This window comes from Adiantum capillus-veneris, chromosome 18 (genome assembly GCF_014529385.1).
Source record: "Adiantum capillus-veneris isolate H3 chromosome 18, ASM1452938v2, whole genome shotgun sequence".
NCBI lineage: Eukaryota > Viridiplantae > Streptophyta > Polypodiopsida > Polypodiales > Pteridaceae > Adiantum > Adiantum capillus-veneris.
Window position 1 is genome coordinate 144,565,198 of NC_140948.1, and position 6,370 is coordinate 144,571,567.

General features: G+C 43.2%; 1 pseudogene; it reads left to right on the plus strand.

Annotated features, from left to right (window-relative positions):
• Positions 1 to 3,888: 3,888 nt before the first annotated feature.
• On the plus strand, positions 3,889 to 5,676 carry LOC147436569 (uncharacterized; annotated as a pseudogene).
• The last annotated feature ends 694 nt before the right edge of the window (positions 5,677 to 6,370 follow it).

Below are 6,370 nucleotides of genomic sequence, written 5' to 3' on the forward strand. Positions count from 1 at the left end.
CCATGCCCTTCTCAAATAACTCATGCACTTGCCGCATAATCTCCTCTTGTTGAGCTTGAGAAACTCTATAAGGAGGTTTATTAGGCGGTGAACGTCTTGGAAGAAGTTCAATTGCATGGTCATCATTGCCTCGTTTAGGAGGTAATTCACAAGGGATGGCGTCAATAAAGACATCTTGAAATCCCTTGAGAAAATTGGATAATTCTAATTCCTTGTGATTGTTTATATTTTCTTTTGCTAAAGCATTAGGTTCATCTTGAGAATCTTTAACAAAAATCATGTACACAGAAATAGAGCTCTTTATTGACGTATTGAAAGCTTGCATATGTACAATGGGTATGGTGTTACCCATCTCCTTAGAGTCTATGTACATATCTTTTTCCCTGAACCTAAAGTAGATTTTTCTTTCAGGGAATTTAACATTGGCAGCCATGCGATCAAACCATGGTGCCCCTAGGATTACATCCTCGTGCTTAAGAGGAGAGATAAAGAAGTCCTCTTTGTCCACATAGCTTTGGACATGGAGCCTCAATTTCCCAATTAAGGGAATGACTGAAGCTTCTTGCCCCTTGAAAGCACCCTCTGTGGGTAGGACATCTCCCATCTCATAGGCTTGGATGCCTAGCTTGGTGGCCAACTCTGTGGATATGAAATTGTGAGTAGAACCAAGGTCAAAGAGAATAAAAGCATCATGTTCTCTTACCTTTCCCCAAGCATGGCATAGAGGAGATCCTTTGTGGTGAGCTTCCTCTTCTTGGATTTCAACCAAGGTAGCTCTAGGAGGCTCATGGCGGGTGTTCTTTTGGGGGCAAGCACAGTACGCATGCCCTTGCTCGCCGCATTTGAAACAACGGTTATCCTTTTGATAACGCTCAAGCTCTTCAGGAGAGAGTTTGTTTTTGCCATTGTAAACTCCCTTCTCCTTAGCTTTGTTGTTATTGGAATTGCCCTTAGGAGACTTTGGACATTGTCCTTCCCCTTAGGCTCATTAGAACCCTTGTTTTCCGTGGGCTTAGGATTTATCTTAGCTCCTGTTTGAAAATTGATTCGTAAAGCCACCATAGTATGGTGTATGACTGCGTATATGGTGCGTGGCCTTTGGGAGTTAACATACTCCACCATTTCTTCAGTTAAGCCCACACAAAATTGTTGTTTTTGCTCTCCAAAATCCATCTTTTGGAAGACAATGACTTTGAGATGTAAGTCCCAAAACTTGTCTACATATTTGTAAATGGATTCGTAGGGAGAGAGCTTTAAGCTTTGCCATTTGGTGAGTACTTTGTCTTTGACATCGGTGGCAAAAAACTGCTTCATGATGGAAGCTCTTAAAGCTTTCCATGTTCGTGGGGCTTCACCGTTGGCCCTTAGGCTAGATCACCATTGCTTGGCAGACTTTTGAAAGTGCATAGCTACATGGCATAGCTTAGAGGACTCCATGAAGCCCTCATCTCCAAACGCCCCATTGAATTGTTGGTTAAAGGCCAAGACTTTGTTCGTAGCACCAAAGGTGCCATCGTAGGTAAGGAAAGAGATGCTCTTTCCTCCCACTTTGAACTTCTTGAGCTTGGACAACCTCTTCCATGCGGCATACGATTTCGTATGGCCTCTTCTTTTTTATGGTTCAAAAGTTGCACCATCTCTTTCTTCAAAGATGAAGAATTTAAGGAAGATGGAGAAGAGGGTGCCTCTTTCTCACCTTTTTCTTGCCTTGATCCTCTTTGTCTACACCATCACTTTCTTCATAAGAGGAAGAGGATGAAGAAGATGGAGAAGAGCGTGACCTCTTTCTCGCCTTTCTCTTCTCTTGCTTTCTGTCATCTCTCTTTGAATTATGGTGTGGATAAGTGTGCGATGGTCTTCTCCGTTTAGGAGGTGATGGAGAGCGCTTTGCCCGCGTCTTCGTGGAGCCATCTCCGCCGAGGTGGCAGGAGACTTGCTTCTTTCTCGTTCCTTTGGTGGGGGCTCTTGAGTTGTCCTTTCGGAAGGAGATACGTCATCAAGAAGCAACTTTTTTGAGCCCTTCGTATGGATTCTCTTCTTCTTCCCAAATCGAAGAGAGGCCTCTTTTGAAAGTCTCACAAGGAGCCTTCCTAGGTACTCTCTCTTCGTGGTGGGGATCTTGGAGAATCCCATGAGCATGAAGCTGCCATTGCACTTCACTTTGGAGGGATGGATTGCCCACGGCTTGTTGAAGCCTAGAAACAAGATAGTTAACAAGCATAAAGGCATCATTAGTAGCCTGCTCATTAGCAAAATCAGAGCTATCAGCATTAATTTCACTCTCTTTACTATTGTCAACCATTCTAACAATTTTTAGGTGTACTTTGGCACTTCAAGCCCTAGTAGCTGCTCCTCTTTACCCCTTTAGAAAAGCACTCAAGCTACTGTACACGTGGCTCGAATATCATTAATTGCAAGGAATAGAAGAGAGGGTCTTTCAACACCAAAACAATACCGGCTCTTGTCAAGCTTCTAATAACTCAATAATGGTTAAGCCATAGGCAAGCCCCGTGGGACTCTACTATTAAGACCATAGCTCTCGACGGTGATGCATCGTTATCTGCACGAAGGCAGGCGCACTGGAAGGCTGCAAAATCCCTATTCTACTTACTCAATTGCAATTAAATAATACCAATCATTTATAGCTAGCTTGAGGACCCCCCTTCTTGAGCAAGAAAAGAGAAACCTTGTGCTCTGATACCAATGTAACATTTAATGGTCTAGTAACTTGTGTGTAGCGGAAAATAGAATGAACATAGTGAGCATTTCATTAAAATAGATTCCTAATGAGCATAATAAGAGTGCTTGGGTGGAGAGAGCAACAAAAAGCATAACACCTAGTTAGATAGGCATGAACAATACTTCAAAAGAGAGAGAAATTAAGCTATTGACAACATTTGAGGACTGGATTTATATGGAGCCGGTCCCCCCTCCAAAAGGCTTTGTATTATAGGTTTCCCCCATCAAGGGGTACATTTTACAATACAATTCTTTGTGTTCATTCAACAACTAGCTAGTTCAATGAAGATGGAAACTTCAAGCACTAAGCAAACACTCATAAAACACAACATCAATTCCCAAAGATGGTGAGAGCTATCCAGGTATGAGAGTAGATTGAGAGGAAGGAGTAGTTTTATCACTTTAACATGAGAAAATCATTTAGGAGAATCAGATATTAGTTAATATGACTGTGTGTGTGTGTGTGTGTGTGTGTGTGTGTGTGTGTGTGTGTGTGTGTGTGTGTGTGTGTGTGTGTGTGTGTGTGTGTGTGTGTGTGTGTGTGTGTGTGTGAGAGAGAGAGAGAGAGAGAGAGAGAATGGACACAGGGACACATAATTTTTATTTTTCCTCCAAGCCGATTCGCGTCAAGCCTTGCCAGGACATTGAGCAACAACGATGATGATGAGCGTGCAACTAGAAACACCAAGACAAGGGCCACCTATAGACTACCAATAAGATCATTACCAAGCAGGACATGCAAAAATAACCAACGGAGGACAGCCATACTCCATGCAGGAGACAAGAAAAATCTCCCTCTTCCTTTCAGCCGGCTAGCCTGACACATGGAAAATAACACTTATCTATGTCTCTGGCTCTCTCTCCCCCTCTCCACGTGCCATGTCCTCCCGTTTTGCTCTCAAAGACATGAAAGCATCTTCCCACATTCCGACTATTAAACTCAATTGAAAAATTTAGCACACTTACTATTGAGCTCAAAATAAATATATTCACTACTACTTGCATAGTGAAAGACGCTCTAAAGAGAAGAAAACGCCAAAGGAAAACTAAGCAAAGAAAAACACAAATGTAGTAATGTGCAATCGACCATCTCTCTTTATATAAACAAACAATGTGAAGAATCACGGTGGCCTGCAATAGGATAAAGGAATGGGGAGTGTCAATGTCAAGGGTGGTCACAAGGTAGCAGAATGTATGTTGCGGAGTGATCAGACCAGTGGTGGATCGCTCTGCATACAAGCCAGCAGTAGCACTGCTCTCATGGTGAGGGGGAAGTATATGCAAAGAACAAGCACAACTGGAAATAGTAGAGGATATGGCAATCGAGAGATTAGTAAAGGAATGGCTCATGTGGAGCACAAAGCTAGCAAGGCTAGATGCCTGCCACCTTCGCGCTTCAAGCATGAAGCAGACAAACTTATAGTGGTGAGTCGATGGCAACCTGTCAACTCTGGTGCTGCTTTCCACAATCTTCATTTTTTTATGAGGAAAATCATCAGCTCATGTGTGGTTCATACCATGACACCCCACACTTACTTGATGCAGCACATGCTGATCACATATTGTATTTCACATCATCGTCTAATCTGCTCGCATTCACCACTGCCTTTTCTACATCGCGTCGCGGTGCCGACAGATGATCCTTCGGTGCATCACAATCACTGGTTGGATAGTCTCTTTGGAATCAGCAACAGGAAGAGTACCTCCTCATTAATGTATGTAGACAATGCATTGGCCTCTTTGAAATCCCTCTTTGGGCAAGGTATTGGTGTTGCAATTGGTCACAAGAGCTCTCTTTTTGAATCTTTTGAGCTGCAGGCAATGCTGAGGAAGCTCGAGCCGCTGTCGCATAATGAAGGTGGACATTGCGGCGAACGACATGATGCTCTAGATCATGATCTAGGGGTAGAGGAGGCTGTTGTTTTTTATGTTAGGGAAGCTGATCTTGATCATGGTTTATAGAAATGTTGATGGTCTACTATAATTAGTTGATCATGATGATCAACAGGAGCTGAAGGAATATTCCCAAATTGATCAAGTGCAAAAGGTACTGGATCTTGAGCCTATTAGGGAAAAAAGTACTCTCAAGGCAGGAAATGTGTCTAATTATAAGGTGGCCTTGGATAGTAGAGAGAGCATGTCCACAGCCAAAGAGAGCGTAGAAGATATGCATGTTTCTAAAGGTCGTGGCGCCGCACCGACAGTGGCCGCATCGCACAACAAGCATACTCTCCATGACCTGCTTCAATGGTCACCTCACACCTCAAACCGGTCACTTGCGCGATTGCACTAGTGATGCTCTGTGATAATGATGATTATTTCTACAGTACTGACTCACCTGAAATTAACAACTTTGAGCACTAGCTACAACAACATCAATTGCAACACAAAGTATGTGCCACAGTGCAGCCATCGTTGTTGGCGACCACGCTTGCTAATGACACGCTTACCTCAATGCTATGCATCATTTGCCTCACTTGCCCCATAGCTTCTCTCATGCCCTTCATCATCTGCCTCACAGCCTATCCAATGCTATACACCATCTCTTGCACCTCCCTTACTCTCTCTCTCTAATGCATTTCATCAAATTGCACACTTAACACACTCCCTCTCTTTTGCATACAGGCACCATGTCGCTTCTCTCAGCACCGGTGATAATGTAAAGACATCTTCCTCTCATGATGCACATGTACATGCACATAAGAAAAGCCAAATTTCCTCATTGAAAATGCATCACTATCACTTGCAATGCATCTTGTGCACAACCACTCGAAATCACCATCGTCGTGCCGAGAGTGCCGGATTTCTACATCAAGTGATTTCATGCTCATCTACAGCAGTGCTAAGAAGCACTCTAGCAAAGGTATTTTGTATCACCATCATCATCATCATTACCACCACTATCATTTCATACATCCAGGGGAAGAAAGCTTGTAATTCAAAGCTGATCAAGGGTATATAGTGATGATTGTCTGTGAATAGGCATCGAGAGCAGGCAACGGTGGATTGATGTTCTCGGAAACATGTAATAGAGCTTGGTGTTGTGTAAGAGGAGCCAAGGAAGCTCACAAATATACCCTCATCAAAGGCAGCATTTGACAATGAAAGGAAGCATATAGCTCTTATATCTGTATGTATGGAGAATGCCCTTTTTTCAGAGCTGTGGTCACCATAGTCATCACAAAGTGGTGGGTACTAGCTGCTACATGCTTCCTGCATGATTTGTCTACAAAGACGCGCGAGTCCAACATACCCTTTAATTGTCCACCTTGCCAAAATATATATTACTATAGCAATTAGAAAACAAACGGGGTTTATTTCCAGCACTGAATCGAATTTGATGGGCTTGGAGACTCACATTGAATCACTGATCCGATTGCGTCAAGTTCCCTATTTCTCCCTCTAAGCAGGCTTGCAGCAACGCGAAAAAAGCCACAGCCTCTGAGTGCACTCCCATGATGCATTGAATGCATAGCACTGGTGGATAACCGACATCATGGTGCATGCGCAAGGAAAGTAATAATGCGCCTCCCTTCACAACAGTGCCGCATGCCTTCATCCATGCGCTACAGAGCAAATGACCTACACAAAAAAAGACATCTTCAATTAAAAATCCCTAACCTTAATACTC